General features: G+C 41.0%; 4 non-coding genes across 4 annotated transcripts; all 4 read right to left on the bottom strand.

The window, feature by feature from the left end:
* Positions 1 to 10,109: 10,109 nt before the first annotated feature.
* Positions 10,110 to 10,273, bottom strand: LOC135017388 (U1 spliceosomal RNA). Its single transcript, XR_010215213.1, has one exon. It is a non-coding gene; the product is annotated as a U1 spliceosomal RNA (small nuclear RNA).
* A 151-nt stretch (positions 10,274 to 10,424) lies between these two features.
* Positions 10,425 to 10,588, bottom strand: LOC135017297 (U1 spliceosomal RNA). The gene has a single exon (XR_010215127.1). It is a non-coding gene; the product is annotated as a U1 spliceosomal RNA (small nuclear RNA).
* A 674-nt stretch (positions 10,589 to 11,262) lies between these two features.
* On the bottom strand, positions 11,263 to 11,425 carry LOC135017536 (U1 spliceosomal RNA). The gene has a single exon (XR_010215344.1). It is a non-coding gene; the product is annotated as a U1 spliceosomal RNA (small nuclear RNA).
* Positions 11,426 to 11,577: 152 nt separating this feature from the next.
* Positions 11,578 to 11,741, bottom strand: LOC135017298 (U1 spliceosomal RNA). Its single transcript, XR_010215128.1, has one exon. It is a non-coding gene; the product is annotated as a U1 spliceosomal RNA (small nuclear RNA).
* Positions 11,742 to 16,950: the final 5,209 nt, after the last annotated feature.

The raw sequence follows: 16,950 nt of genomic DNA, 5'->3' as shown, positions 1-16,950 counted from the left end.
GATTGTTCTCACAGGGTGAGGTTCATCCATTATATTTTAAAATAGGAAGGTTCAAATTACATATTTGAATTGCATCTATGTGCTGGATTCAAATGTCCCCCCCCCTTCCTTTCTCAATTGTGCCCATCAGCAGCTATTCTAAGGTTGCTGCCAATGGGTGTGACACATTAATTTCTTCTGTGGGGTACACTGGACTCCACAAGGATTCACATTGGGGTGTAGAGTAGGATCTTGATCTGAGGCACCAACCGGCTCAAAGCTTTTGACTGTTCCCAAGATGCTCAGCGCATTCTCCTCTATAACCCCGCTTCCATGAACAGGGAGCTCAGTTTGTAGTTGTTGCCTTCAGTAGCAGGCCACTTAACAGGGGCCTGCCTCAAGCAGCCTATTCTTAGCTATTAATTTTGACAAGAAAAGAAGAACTTTTTTTATGAGAATCTACAAGGGCTGCAGCAGGCTAGGTCTAATAGACATCTTTACTGCAGCTTCATCACTCCCAGCGGCACTGTATACTCCCGTGCCCTGGTTGCTGGGTCACTGCAGCTGAGGCTCCGGTTTCTTCCTAAGGTCAGTCACACACAATGTAACACCCCGGTATAACAAGTGTGTAAACTATGTGGAACAGGTCAGGGATACCTTGATGGACTATTCCTCCTTCAGCAGCAGCTCTTCTCTATTCCTGGCAGAGAGGCAAGGTTTCCCCAGACACAAAGAAAGGCAGGCAGGGCTTTGTATGAAAGAATAAATGGTTTACCACATAACTCAGAAAAGGAACTGATTACAGTAGGGAAGGGAAAGATTTGATTCAAGCAACTTAAACACAGACACCATATACACTTTAAGTCATTACACAAATGGTAATATAACTAAATCTGAGATTAATACTATGTTGCTTAGTAATAGAAATCAACTTATGCAGACAATATTTAAGTCCCAGATAACATTGGTGTCACTGCAGGGAGTCTCTATGTGCACGTTGGGGCCCGGTTATGTTGTTACATAGTTATATGCAGCTATTGTCTCCTTTAGCTGTGAACAAAATATTGTAGCTCTGTGTAGTAAAGATGATTGTTTAAAACAAACTGGAGCTGCTTCCCATGTAAATCGCTGCATAGGTATAGTAAATATAGGATAATGTCCTTTGCAGTGGAGTAGGTTTCAGTATAAATATGGATTTATCTCACCCAGTCAATAGATGTTTCTGAGGCAGTTTCCCCTCAGATGTAGGCCAGTCAGCATTGGTATAAAGGCTTTATACTCTCCTGTCTCTGACACTTGCTGTGCACTCTCTTGGCTGAGAGTGTCATGGCGTTCTTACTTGTTAATTGCTGCACTTCCACTGCTGTATTTTGCACTACTGCTTACTCTCTCATGCAATTTTCAGCTTATTTGTCTCCCCTCTCTCAGCTGCTCATCTCTGCGTAATGGCGTCGCCAGCTCTTTCCTCACCATGGCTCCAACTGACTTCTCAAACTGCTGTTCAATTTTCTTTTAAATAAACTTTATTTAAAATGGCACAGGCAACTACACTGTTGTCAAAAATGTCCTTGTTGTTATGGGATATCACACGTGCCCCCCCCCCAAAACATGCGTGTCCTCACGCATTTTGGTTTTATCCCTATATAAACTTCTCACTATATCCAGTCACATTCATTAGTGAACACAGATTATGTCTGAAACATTAACATTTATCAACATTTTTAACATCAGTATCTGATAGGTATAATTCCTTTTGTGCTATAGTACATTAACACATGCTCCTGGAGCAATCGGTTGAAATCTGGACAGTATATGGTCTTGAAAAGTTTGTCTAGGAAACCTCAACCCCCCTGCCATGGATGAGTATTGAACTCTTTCTAAACTGTCTTTGGGACATGCTGTACAAAACTGCAGCTGACTATGGTGGTTTTCTGTTTTGCAAGCCCTAGTCTTCTTGCCTCCTTGTCGGTGACAAACCACCTTAGTCTGCTGTAAATACATTTTATGAGCCTCTTCCATTCCATCTTGGGATTCAGTATCACAGCTGGTTTGGGACAATGGATTCTGGAGAGAAAGAGGCAGCAAGGTTCTTCTTACAGAACAGGTTGGACAGTTTCGGCACCATCTCTTGATGTCTTCCCTCATTTCAACCCAAAAGAACTTTTTCCAGATGCTTGTTTCCATCCTTTTGCACCCAGGGTGACCTGACTTGTCGTGATATTCTTCAAGCACATAACAAGCACTTTGTCTTGGAATTACAAGTTGACTGATCCTATAATGAGTATTAGGATCCACACTACATCGAACCAACTGTCCTTTCTCTTCAAACAGCCTTTCTCGCTGTCTCAACAACTTCAGGAGTTCTGGCGAGGATTCTTGCCTTTGTCGCTTGGTCAGGTATTTCCCAATCTTCAGTAAGGCTTTGAGGTGTCTTATCATCTGACTTTTATCTTGCAGGTGGTCAAAACTGGTTCCTTGAATAGGTTGCTCACAGTTTCTAGAACTGGATGCTATATTATTCATGCCTAACATTGAAGCATTCTTTCGGATAATCTGGACACTGGAGATGGGCATTTCTATCATTATTTGGCTAGCCTTATTTTTTTCATGTTCCTCTCTTACAGATAATTCTGTTATCATTCTTCCCTTTTGTTTGGCTATCCCAGGTTGAAGGCCTTGTTTCTCCTGGAGCTTGTCAGTTTGAAACTCTCCTTGGAGTGCTGCTACGAGCTCCTCACAGCAGTTCCGCAACACATTCATGCCCACTATCACTGGAGGCAATCCATCATCTTGGGCAGTGGTGATGCCTTGCTGTGGTAGCACTGTTCGTCCGATTTGAATTTCAGCTTCCCAGTATCCTTTGCAAGGGATGCAGTGCCCATTGCTTGCAATCGGGTTTATCAATGTGGAAGTTGACGGAAACATCTGTTCCTCAGTCCAATGCTGCTCAAACTGTGTTGCTTGTATTGTGGTCACTTGTGATCCAGTGTCTAAGAGAGTGGGCATTGAGACTCCATTGATGCAAACTTGAACCACCGGGCATTGGCTAACATAACGGGTTAACCACATGAATTTGGAGTTTAAATGATCTGGCTGCTCAAATTCTCTCTTAATTTGTCCGCTTCCTTCACAGCTTTGAAAAATGGGTCGCCTTTGGGAGGCAAAGTGGTTGGAAAAAAGTGTCTCCCTGTTTCTATGTAGGTCCCATTGGGAACTGTTCAGTGGTCTCCTCTCCTGGCACCATTCCATTTCTTCATGGAGCAGTGCCTGCTGTCTCTTCAGAATCTGCAGGTCTCTGCGCATCTCTGTCACACCACGTGTCAGTTCAGCCAGCAGACTTCGTAACTCACTAGAAGAGTCAAATATGCATGTCTTTGAACATGGCACTGTCACTCCTTTTACTGTAGGTGGGTAAGTAGCTCCTTTAAAACTTGACTCCTGGGCATCAGAATTCTCTTGATACCGTGGCATCTCTGGAATAGACTCTTGTGGAACAGCCCCTGAAGTAAGACTGGAGCCTAGAACTTTAATCGCAGCCTCTTTAAAATCCAGGAATGTGCTTCCAGGCTTCTGCAATCTCAATAGTCGCAGCTGAGTTTTTACAAATTCGCCCCTTGCACCTTCAGTGAACTGGTCCAATTACATTTTCTCTTTGTCATGCACTTCCTCAGGGTCTGCTTGCTGAACATCTCTGAGTGCTTCCTGAAAGCTGAGGGCATAGCCCCGTAGTGACTCTCCTGGTTGTTGCTTTCGAGCAAAGAAGTGCATTTTAAGTTCTGACACTGTCCTTGTGTCAAATGTGGTAGCAAGCCTGTTGAGGATCTGGTCCACAGTCTTCTTCTCTTCAGTAGGCCAGGAAGTAACCTCTCTAAGTGCAAGCCCTTTCAACTGTCCCATCAAGATCTCCACCTTTTGCTGCTCTTTCAGCGGGTACAGACGAAACAAAGACTGCAGTAGTATCCTCATCAGTTTATTTTTGTCAATTACCATTTTAATAATCGGGTAAAGAAAATTAAGTGGATTTTTGAAAGAAAACAATACTGTCAATATACTATTAAAACAAATTAAAATGGTAAAAGTTATTGTACTTTAAGTAAAAATAAAAGAGCAAAAATATCAATCCCAGTTTTGGATTACTTTAATTAACAAAAAAAATGCATATAGCAGAGGATAGTTTCAATCTGCCTACCTCTGGGCTATGGACCCAGCATGCTTCCATTACAGTACTCTGCTGCACATGTAATTGCAAGAGATCCTGAAGCACTCACTCATCATGGGAAAGTACCAATGTGTTTCTTCATTGGTTGATGGAAGAAACATCTTACAAAAACTCTCCAGATTATTGACTATTTAAAGTTTTTCTTGGAAACGTTCTAGATGAATGCTTATCAGCCTTTGTCAGTATATACTTTTGCAAAGTGTCGCTGTGGCGCAATCAGTTAGTGTGTACGGCTATTAACCAAAAGGTTGGTGGTTCAATCCCACCCAGGGACGTAATTGACCTTGTTATCAGATTTTGGTGATCTTTAAGTAGACAAGTCAAAATTTCAAAAACCCCTCTTATGGTGTAGGGCAGGCCTGGCCAACCTGTGGCTCTCCAGCTGTTGTAAAACTACAAGTCCCATCATGCCTTGCCACAGTTTTGCTATTAGGGAATGCTAAAACGATAGCAGGGCATGCTGGGATGTGTAGTTTCACAACATGTGGAGAGCCACAGGTTGGCCAGGCCTGGTGTAGGGTACCTGGCCTTCTCTGATGTAATCAGAGTTAGATTTGATTCAGTGATTTTATAAAAACAGCTAGGAAGCACAATTTAGCAGTGGTTTGCAGAGAAAAAGAAATATGCTGGCAAAAAAATCCAATTGAGTGATTAAACAGCTCTTCATTTTCTGGCTTTACTTTTATGCTAACAAATTTGTTCTCTGAAAAGTGTCCACAAAGCCAAATATCTGATTAACATCTTTGTAGGGATGGTTTTTCACCTATTACTAAATTAAACTTGCTTCATTGGAAAGGCAGCAAGATGCATCCTCATTTCAATATCTACTGAAATAATACAGGTTGACACCAGGAAACATTAACGCCACTGCATCCTTGCTGCTTTCTCATGTGGAAGTCTGTTTAATGTGAAAACAAGGTGATATCTAATTAGCACACAGGTAAGGAATTAAGAAAATCTTTATTTAAGGGTGAAGATGTTTCTCACAAAATCGTTGCCCCAATGCATCATTGAAATTCAAGCTGGAAAGATGATTTTAATATATCACTTGTACATTTTGTATTGCTCTTCTGGTGACAATGTAGTTTGTTTTTGTCAATTACCATTTTAATAATAGGGTAAAGAAAATTAAGTGGATTTTTGAAAGAAAACAATACTGTCAATATACTATTAAAACAAATTAAAATGGTAAAAGTTATTGTACTTTAAGTAAAAATAAAAGCTAAAATATCAATCCCAGTTTTGGATTACTTTAATGAACAAAAAAAAATGCATATAGCAAAGGATAGTTTCAATCTGCCTACCTCTGGGTTATGGACCCAGCATGCTTCCATTACAGTACTCTGCTGCACATGTAAGTGCAAGAGATCCTGAAGCACTCACTCATCATGCGAAAGTACCAATGTGTTTCTTCATTGGTTGCTGGAAGAAACATCTTACAAAAACTCTCCAGATTATTGACTTTTTAAAGTTTTTCTAGGAAACGTTCTAGATGAATGCTTATTAGTCTTTGTCAGTATTTACTTTTTGCAAAGTGTGTCTGTGGCGCAATCGGTTAGTGTGTTCAGCTATTAATCAAAAGGTTGGTGGTTCAATCCCACCCAGGGACGTGATTGACCTTGTGATCAGATTTTGGTGATATTTAAGTAGACAAGTCAAAATTGCAAACCCCCTCTTATGGTGTAGGGTACCTGGCCTTCTCTGATGTAATCAGAGTTAGATTTGATTAAGTGATTTTATAAAAAAAACAGCTAGGAAGCACAATTTAGCAGTGAGTTGCAGAGAAAAAGAAAAATGCTGGCAGAAAAATCCAATTGAGTGATTAAACAGCTCTTCATTTTCTGGCTTTATTTTTATGATAACAAATTTGTTCTCTGAAAAGTGTCCACAAAGCCAAGTATCTGATTAACATCTTTGTAGGGATGGTTTTTCACCTATTACTAAATTAAACTTGCTTCATTGGAAAGGCAGCAAGATGCATCCTCATTTCAATATCTACGGAAATAATACAGGTTGACACCATGAAACATTAACGCCACTGCATCTTTGCTGTTTTCTCATGTGGAAGTCTGTTTAATGTGAAAACAAGGTGATATCTAATTAGCACACAGGTAAGGAATTAAGAAAATCTTTATTTAAGGGTGAAGATGTTTCTCACAAAATCGTTGCCCCAATGCATCATTGAAATCCAAGCTGGAAAGATGATTTTAATATATTACTTGAACATTTTATATTGCTCTTCTGGTGATAATGTAGTTTGTTTTTGTCAATTACCATTTTAATAATCGGGTAAAGAAAATTAAGTGGATTTTTGAAAGAAAACAATATTGTCAATATACTATTAAAACAAATTAAAATGGTAAAAGTTATTGTACTTTAAGTAAAAATAAAAGAGCAAAAATATCAATCCCAGTTTTGGATTACTTTAATTAACAAAAAAAAAATGCATATAGCAGAGGATAGTTTCAATCTGCCTACCTCTGGGTTATGGACCCAGCATGCTTCCATTACAGTACTCTGCTGCACATGTAAGTGCAAGAGATCCTGAAGCACTCACTCATCATGGGAAAGTACCAATGTGTTTCTTCATTGGTTGATGGAAGAAACATCTTACAAAAACTCTCCACATTATTGACTTTTTAAAATGTTTCTAGGAATCGTTCTAGATGAATGCTTATTAGCCTTTGTCAGTATAGACTTTTGCAAAGTGTTGCTGTGGTGCAATCAGTTACTGTGTAAGGCTATTAACCAAAAGGTTGGTGGTTCAATCCCACCCAGGGACGTAATTGACCTCGTTATCAGATTTTGGTGATCTTTATGTAGACAAGTCAAAATTTCGAAAACCCCTGTTATGGTGTAGGATACCTGGCCTTCTCTGATGTAATCAGAGTTAGATTTGATTCAGTGATTTTATAAAAACAGCTAGGAAGCACAATTTAGCAGTGGGTTGCAGAGAAAAAGAAATATGCTGGCAAAAAAATCCAATTGAGTGATTAAATAGCTCTTCATTTTCTGGCTTTATTTTTATGCTAACAAATTTGTTCTCTGAAAAGTGTCCACAAAGCCAAGTATCTGATTAACATCTTTGTAGGGATGGTTTTTCACCTATTACTAAATTAAACTTGCTTCATTGGAAAGGCAACAAGATGCATCCTCATTTCAATATCTACTGAAATAATACAGGTTGACACCAGGAAACATTAACGCCACTGCATCCTTGCTGCTTTCTCATGTGGAAGTCTGTTTAATGTGAAAACAAGGTGATATCTAATTAGCACACATGTAAGGAATTAAGAAAATCTTTATTTAAGGGTGAAGATGTTTCTCACAAAATCGTTGCCCCAATGCATCATTTAAATTCAAGCTGGAAAGATGATTTTAATATATCATTTGTACATTTTGTATTGCTCTTCTGGTGACAATGTAGTTTGTTTTTGTCAATTACCATTTTAATAATCGGGTAAAGAAAATTAATTGGATTTTTGAAAGAAAACAATACTGTCAATATACTATTAAAACAAATTAAAATGGTAAAAGTTATTGTACTTTAAGTAAAAATAAAAGAGCAAAAATATCAATCCCAGTTTTGGATTACTTTAATTAACAAAAAAAAAATGCATATAGCAGAGGATAGTTTCAATCTGCCTACCTCTGGGTTATGGACCCAGCATGCTTCCATTACAGTACTCTGCTGCACATGTAAGTGCAAGAGATCCTGAAGCACTCACTCATCATGGGAAAGTACCAATGTGTTTCTTCATTGGTTGATGGAAGAAACATCTTACAAAAACTCTCCACATTATTGACTTTTTAAAATGTTTCTAGGAATCGTTCTAGATGAATGCTTATTAGCCTTTGTCAGTATGGACTTTTGCAAAGTGTTGCTGTGGCGCAATCAGTTACTGTGTAAGGCTATTAACCAAAAGGTTGGTGGTTCAATCCCACCCAGGGATGTAATTGACCTTGTTATCAGATTTTGGTGATCTTTATGTAGACAAGTCAAAATTTCAAACCCCCTCTTATGGTGTAGGGTACCTGGCCTTCTCTGATGTAATCAGAGTTAGATTTGATTCAGTGATTTTATAAAAACAGCTAGGAAGCACAATTTAGCAGTGGGTTGCTGAGAAAAAGAAATATGCTGGCAAAAAAATCCAATTGAGTGATTAAACAGCTCTTCATTTTCTGGCTTTATTTTTATGCTAACAAATTTGTTCTCTGAAAAGTGTCCACAAAGCCAAGTTTCTGATTAACACCTTTGTAGGGATGGTTTTTCACCTATTACTAAATTAAACTTGCTTCATTGGAAAGGCAGCAAGATGCATCCTCATTTGAATATCTACTGAAATAATACAGGTTGACACCAGGAAACATTAACGCCACTGCATCCTTGCTGCTTTCTCATGTGGAAGTCTGTTTAATGTGAAAACAAGGTGATATCTAATTAGCACACAGGTAAGGAATTAAGAAAATCTTTATTTAAGGGTGAAGATGTTTCTCACAAAATCGTTGCCCCAATGCATCATTGAAATTCAAGCTGGAAAGATGATTTTAATATATCACTTGTACATTTTGTATTGCTCTTCTGGTGACAATGTAGTTTGTTTTTGTCAATTACCATTTTAATAATCGGGTAAAGAAAATTAAGTGGATTTTTGAAAGAAAACAATACTGTCAATATACTATTAAAACAAATGAAAATGGTAAAAGTTATTGTACTTTAAGTAAAAATAAAAGAGCAAAAATATCAATCCCAGTTTTGGATTACTTTAATTAACAAAAAAAAACGCATATAGCAGAGGATAGTTTCAATCTGCCTACCTCTGGGCTATGGACCCAGCATGCTTCCATTACAGTACTCTGCTGCACATGTAATTGCAAGAGATCCTGAAGTACTCACTCATCATGGGAAAGTACCAATGTGTTTCTTCATTGGTTGATGGAAGAAACATCTTACAAAAACTCTCCAGATTATTGACTATTTAAAGTTTTTCTAGGAAACGTTCTAGATGAATGCTTATTAGCCTTTGTCAGTATGTACTTTTGCAAAGTGTCGCTGTGGCGCAATCAGTTAGTGTGTACGGCTATTAACCAAAAGGTTGGTGGTTCAATCCCACCCAGGGATGTAATTGACCTTGTTATCAGATTTTGGTGATCTTTAAGTAGACAAGTCAAAATTTCAAAAACCCCTGTTATGGTGTAGGGTACCTGGCCTTCTCTGATGTAATCAGAGTTAGATTTGATTCAGTGATTTTATAAAAACAGCTAGGAAGCACAATTTAGCAGCGGTTTGCAGAGAAAAAGAAATACGCTTGCAGAAAAATTCAATTGAGTGATTAAACAGCTCTTCATTTTCTGGCTTTATTTTTATGCTAACAAATTTGTTCTCTGAAAAGTGTCCACAAAGCCAAGTATCTGATTAACACCTTTGTAGGGATGGTTTTTCACCTATTACTAAATTAAACTTGCTTCATTGGAAAGGCAGCAAGTGATGTCATCCAAGCAGTGGGTCAAAGTTGGCTTCATCCCTCGTCTGCTTATGAAAAGAGAAAAGGGATATGCAGGGCATGGCGGCCTTTTGCGACGCTTGGATGACCCCTAGTTCGCAATAAACACCCCCACCCTCCTTCGGTGTGGGGCTCATGTTGGCCATGCCCCAGCCCCTAAAGCATTCAAGCTGATTTCTTGCAGCAGCTGGGTACTGTAACAGCTCCAGAGCTGCTCTGTAAGGCAAGTAAAAGGGTGTGGGCCCTGCAGCACTACCTGTAGTTTGCATTGTGCATTGGAAGGCACAAAGTAAGCAGACGGGAGGAGAAGTCAGGATAGTGCACAAGGTTATAGAAGGGATGGGCTCAAGAAAAGAGAAGTGGAAACAGACAGCATACTAGGCTGGAGAGAGACCTGAGACAAAGAGATCTGAATTATACGAGAGCCGTCCAGGGGAAACACAAATTATGCAGTCAAGTTTCCCACATTTGGGGAAATCGCAAGGGGCAGCACACCCAGAGTGCAATGGGTGAGCCTTGCCCTGGGAGAAGCACCTTCATGATCATAGTATCTCACCTGGCAGGTTAGTAGGAGTTGGGCTAGAGCTGGGGAGGGTCGCTGCTCGGGCACTACCTTTCAAGTGAAGGAGATCCAACTGAGGCAGCACAAGGGAACTCTCAAAAGAAGAACAAGGCTAGAGGAAGATCTGAGACAAAGAAATCTGACTTTTACCAGAGCTGACCAGAGGAAAGCACAAACACAGTCCACCACTACCACAAATAATGCAGTCGAGTTTCCCACATTTGGGGAAATCACAGGGGTCAGCATACCCAGAATGCAATGAATGAACCTCACCCTGGGAGAACAATCTTCATGACAATAGTATCTCCTATGCAAAATAAGTATGATTTGGGATAGGGCTGGGGAGGGCCGCTGCTCAGGCACATCTCTGTCAAGTAAAGGAGATTCAACTGAGGCAGCACAAGGGAACTCTCATCTGGGGACAACAACTGCAGGGAGAACACATATTTTCAGATGAACATGGGGTGGCAGAAGGCTGCCTAATACTGAAGCACCCCCAAACAACAAACCAAATGCAACAACTAGTGCAAGCATTCCTGGGGGATGGCCTGCAGCAGATGGATTTGAATATGGTGATGTCATCCAAGCAGTGGGTCAAAGTTGGCTTCAACCCTCGTCTGCATATGAAAAGAGAAAAGGAGCGTGCAGGGCATGGAGGCCTTTTGTGGTGCTTGGATGACCCCTAGTTCGCATTAAGCACACCCACCCTCCTTCGGTGTGGGGCTCATGTTGGCCATTCCCCAGCCCCTGAAGCATTCAAGCTGATTTCTTGCAGCAGCTGGGCACTGTAACAGCTCCAGAGCTGCTCTGTAAAGCAAGTAAAAGGGTGTGGGCCCTGCAGCACTACCCGTAGTTTGCATTGTGCATTGGGAGGCATAAAGTAAGCAGACGGGAGGAGAAGTCAGGATAGTGCACAAGGGTATAGAAGGGAGGGGCTCAAGAAAAAAGAAGTGGAACCAGACAGCAAACTAGGCTGGAGAGAGACCTGAGACAAAGAGATCTGAATTACATGAGAGCCGACCAGGGAAAACTCAAATTATGCAGTCAAGTTTCCCACATTTGGGGAAATCGCAGGGGCAGCACACCCAGAGTGCAATGGGTGAGCCTTGCCCTGGGAGAAGCAACTTCATGATCATAGTATCTCACCTGGCAACTAAGTAGGAGTTGGGCTAGAGCTGGGGAGGGTCGCTGCTCGGGCACCCCCCTGTCAAGTGAAGGAGATCCAACTGAGGCAGCACAAGGGAACTCTCGAAAGAAGAACAAGGCTAGAGGAAGATCTGAGACAAAGAAATCTGACTTTTACCAGAGCTGACCAGAGGAAAGCACAAACACAGTCCCCCACTACCACAAATAATGCAGTCGAGTTTCCCACATTTGGGGAAATCACAGGGGTCAGCATACCCAGAATGCAATGAATGAACCTAACCCTGGGAGAAAAATCTTCATGACCATGGTATCTCCTATGCAAAATAAGTATGATTTGGGCTAGGGCTGGGGAGGGCCCTTGCTCAGGCACATCTCTGTCAAGTAAGTTGCATTTGATTTGTTGTTTGGGGGTGCTTCAGTATTAGGCAGCCTTCTGCCCTACCATGTTCATCTGAAAATATGTGTTCTCCCTGCAGTTGTTGTCCCCAGATGAGAGTTCCCTTGTGCTGCCTCAGTTGAATCTCCTTTTGGAGAAGACCTCAATAAGATTGTAGCTGATCTGGCTACTGCTAAAACAGCTTGCCTACCTAGTATGACTCCTACCACGCAGAAGGCTAAAAGTACTTTTCTTGGCCCTTTCATCCTCCAGGTAAAGCGTACCCAAGGTCAGGCATACCCAAAGCAAGCTCATGTTTCCAGACCTGCCAAGCCCAGACTGAAGCAATCCTGGGCTGCCCATCAGCCTGCTTCCAAAACGGACAAGCCTGCCGCATGACGGTGCAGGCCTCCCTCTGGGGGATCCCAGGGTGGGGGGCCCGACTTCTAGGTTTGGCAAAGAAAGGTATAATTCTAAGCTAGAGAATTCTGTTTGGAGCTCACCTTGTACTTTGTGAAGAAATAATCAGCATTGTGGCTGAGCAGATACATGTAGTGTGTGGCTGCAAACTGCATGGATCTGCTGCGTTGTAATGCTGATTCTTTTTTTTTGCAAAGTACCAATAGCTTCATATAATGTTCACAATTTTTATGCAGGATCAAATAGCTCAATAGGTAGGGTGTTTGATTAGAATTCAACAGGTTATAGGTTTGAATCCTGGGTATGGTAGTTTGAGATGTGTTATTTAATAAAGTATGTTGTTCTGACTGCCGGCATCTTATCACCTGGGATATCATACTAAATAAATGGAGTTGATCAAATTTTTTTTTTTTTAACTAGGGACAATTTCCAGATACTTCTCTTTATAACTGAGATTGCCCCCTGGAACTTCACATCAGTTGACAACTATGCATGAGTGGGCAGTGCTTGCCCTGGATCTGTCCACCCATTTATGTGCCGCCATAAAATAAAGCATGACTAACAGTTATCCTGGGCGTACACTACACAATTATCTGTCAGGCTATCTATCCAGTCTGGATGGATGGAATGAAAATCTGGTAATGTATAGGAGCAAATGTCAATTAACCATTTGCTCCCAAACACTAGAAAAGTGGTCAAAAATGGTCATTACACAAATTGGTTAAACCCAAAATTTAACCAATTTGTTTAGGGGACCATTTTTGTCCATTTTTTAGTGTTTGAGAGTAAATCGTTGATGGTCATTTGCTCACATAGATAACCGGATTTCTATTCCAACCAGCCAGTGTTGGAGAGATGGTCTGCCAGATTACATAATGCATACCAGAGCCATAACTAGACTTTTTGGTGCCCTGTGACAGAGAATTATATGCCCTCCCCCCCATTTTTGCAATATGGACAAAAGGCGCATGCCTTGTGGGGAAGGGGCATAACAAGATTGATCTCAGAGAAAGCACATGAGATATGAAGATATATCTAGTATACTTGACACTCAATGGTTTGTGGTATTGCAGGGGTGCCCTCCTTAAATGCATATACAGTCACACATGGCATGTTTGTGTAAATGGCATATCAGCAGTCAGCACTAACTGGTGACGTGCCATTTGTACAAGTAAGCCATGTGTGACTAATATATAAACATACTTTATTAAATAACACCTCAAACTATCATACCCAGGATTCAAACCTATAACCTGTTAAATTCTAATCAAACACCCTACCCATTGAGCTACTTGATCCTGCATCTATTCTAACCTCCAAAAACAGATTCAGTTGCATTTTCCAGCGTGTTTTGTTTGCGCCTTTGCAAATGTCTTACATCGACAAACTTATTTAGTACTATTTTGCAAATAGGGTTACATTGTCGCAACATTGTGTTCCCTAATTGCTTGATTTTTTAAATGCAAAAATTGATAAAGACACCTGATAATTGCTCTGTGGAGTCTTCTTTTGTGTCTACTTCTTATCTACATTTAATTCCCTACCTATAATCAAGGCATTTTTAAATGCTGGGTGCTGCCAGGACGTGAGGCCTACCTAGTCTTTAGATCTGAATTTGAATGTACTTGTGAACTAACTTAATTTCCTACTTCTAAACTCATTCCTAAATTCACTACTTACATTAATCCTGTAGTTGGGCATTTTGAGCCTTCAATTGTGGGCATTGTTTTGTGTCCAGACCAGCAGCTGGTGGTGTGCATTTGCTGGAAAGGCATCGAAGACCTCCGATATGCTGCATCTCCTGATGTGTGTCTGCCTCAAGTGGCAGTCAGCAAATGCATGCTAGACACCCCATTCCAAGCTGATTGTGACATCACGGAACATGCATCATAGAACAGGCATGCTAGAACATGGGTCTTCAACCTGCGACCCTCCAGCTGCTGTGGAACTACATATCCCAGCATGCCCTGCCTCAGTTTTAGCATACCTTAATAGCAAAACTGTGGCAGGGCATGCTGGGATGTGTAGTTTCACAGCAGCTGGAGGGCCACAGGATGAAGACCCATGTGCTAGAACCAAACCGCAGGTACATTGAATGCTAGCAAGCTGAACGTTTAAATCCTTTTTGTTCCGCAGCATTCCAATGTGGAAGATTCCATGGAACCAGAGATTATTCCATTGAGAAGGACATGCTGCCTGGATGACTGCACTGTGCAAATTAAATCACGGAGCCAGTTGGCTTGTGGGTGGCTCTGGTTACTGGGTGGTTAGGTGGGCGGTGTGTCGGAGGTGGAGCACATGCAAATGAATGTGTATCATCCAGCTAGTGAGAGAGAAAACTCATGCAGGAGTGTGCCTGCTTGTCAGTGAGTTATGCACCTTGCCAGACGTCAAATCTACATGGAGCAACTGGAGGGGACAAGAGCAGGTTTGGAAAATATAGACAGAAGAGCATATATGCTGGCGCATTCTCCATGATTGTGTCAGCTTATGTTTTGGTGCACTGCACTTTCCTCCACTAAGTTTTAGCCATTTTGTTTAAACGCAAGTGTAGTTGCTTCTCGCTCTTTTGGCTGTGATATTGTATTGTGGTTGAAGAGTCTGCTGGAGGGATTGTTTTCTTCATTGGCGAGAGACTGAAGATATTCCAGGATGGAAGGCTTGGGAACACTATCCGTTTTTCAGTTGTGGAAGAGTTGAAAGACCGGATTGGACTACATTCTATAGTAAAGGGTATCTTTGTATTTATTAATCCTCCCTTTATATGTGTCTGTCTTTCAATAAAGCTTTGGGCTTGTGATTCCGTCACCCTCTTACACTCCACACCCATAGCCTTATTAACTATTGTATTGTTTAAATGTATAGTGCAGTTCATGATTTATAGTGTAGGCTGACCTGTGCTGTAGTTCTTGAACTGTACTATACCGACAGCATTTGTATTGTGTTTTGGCTGTGCTGCAACACAGTACTTATGTGTGTAATGTTTATGTATGTTTTATGGCTTCTTTATGTCAATAAAGACTGCTTTTTCAATCCAATATCTGAAAACAATCAATGTTTATCTTTGATGGCAATAGAAGTGGTATGATATTTGCTGCTTTTGAAAGGCAATATCTGATATGTCCCCTATCTGGGAACCATATATTAAATGGCTTTTCAGAAAAGGGAGATGGGAGAAGAGCTTTCAGTACTTGTAGGACCGATGCACATTTCCTATTCTAGCCTCCAAAAACAGATTCAGTTGCATTTTCCAGCGTGTTTTGGATGCGCCTTTGCAAATGTCTTACATCGACAAACTTATTTAGTACTATTTTGCAAATAGGGTTACATTGTTGCAACATTGTGTTCCCTAATTGCTTGATTTTTTAAATGCAACAATTGATAAAAACACCTGATAACTGCTCTGCGGAGTCTTATTTTGTGTCTACTTCTTATCTACATTTAATTCCGTACCTCTAATCAAGGCATTTTTAAATGCTGGCGGCTGCCAGGACGTGAGGCCTACCTAGACTTTAGATCTGAATTTGAATGTACTTGTGAACTAACTTAATTTCCTACTTCTAAATTCATTCCTAAATTCACTACTTACATGAATCCTGTAGTTGGGCATTTTGGGACTTCGATTGTGGGCATTGTTTTGTGTCCAGACCAGCAGCAGGTGGTGTGCATTTGCTGGAAAGGCATCGAAGACCTCCGATATGCTGCATCTCCTGATGTGTGTCTCCCTCAAGTGGCTGTCAGCAAATGCCAGCTAGACACCCCATTCCAAGCTGATTGTGACATCATGGAACATGCATCATAGAACAGGCATGCTAAAACATGGGTCTTCAACCTGCGACCCTCCAGCTGCTGTGGAACTATACATCCCAGCATGCCCTGCCTCAGTTTTAGCATACCTTAATAGCAAAACTGTGGCAAGCTTTCTAAAGGAGCTATATGAATCAAAGTGCAATCTGTGTGGAGTTTACACTTGCTTGCTCATAGAGTAATTGTTTTAATTATTGTTTTATGGTAATATGAAATTTATTGGCTAATGAATTTGCCTTACTGTCTATATAAGATTGATTTTTAATCAGTAATTTTAATAAACTAGATAAATTGTATCAAAGAAGCAGTCGGTTATCATATTGTGCGCCTTCACTCATATTTTTTTTTAGGTACACATTTGATGTTTAGTGGATTTCCAGGTCCATTTTGTGTAGGCAGCCTACTTTGGGTTGTTCTCTATGTTAAGAGGCTACAGTTGGGAAAAACTTAGCGCCAGACACACACATTCTTTTTTCGTGTTGCGCTGTCAGCAAATGCCTGCTAGACACCCCATTCCAAGCTGATTGTGACATCACGGAACATGCATCATAGAACAGGCATGCTAAAACATGGGTCTTCAACCTGCGACCCTCCAACTGCTGTGGAACTACACATCCCAGCATGCCCTGCCTTAGTTTTAGCATACCTTATAGCAAAACTGTGGCAGGGCATGCTGGGATGTGTAGTTTCACAGCAGCTGGAGGGCCACAGGATGAAGACCCATGTGCTAGAGCCAAGCCGCAGGTACATTGAATGCTAGCAAGCTGAATATTTAAATCCTTTTTGTTCCGCAGCATTCCAATGCGGAAGATTCCATGGAACCAGAGATCCTTCCATTGAGAAGGACATGCTGCCTGGATGACTACACTGTGCAAATTAAATCACGGAGCCAGTTGGTTTGTGGGTGGCTCTGGTGACTGGGTGGTTGGGTGGGTGG

The sequence above is a fragment of the Pseudophryne corroboree genome, unplaced genomic scaffold, assembly GCF_028390025.1.
Source record: "Pseudophryne corroboree isolate aPseCor3 unplaced genomic scaffold, aPseCor3.hap2 scaffold_316, whole genome shotgun sequence".
NCBI classification, from domain to species: Eukaryota; Metazoa; Chordata; class Amphibia; order Anura; family Myobatrachidae; genus Pseudophryne; species Pseudophryne corroboree.
The sequence above is the reverse complement of the archived record's forward strand: the minus strand, read 5'-3'. Positions and strand labels throughout refer to the sequence as shown.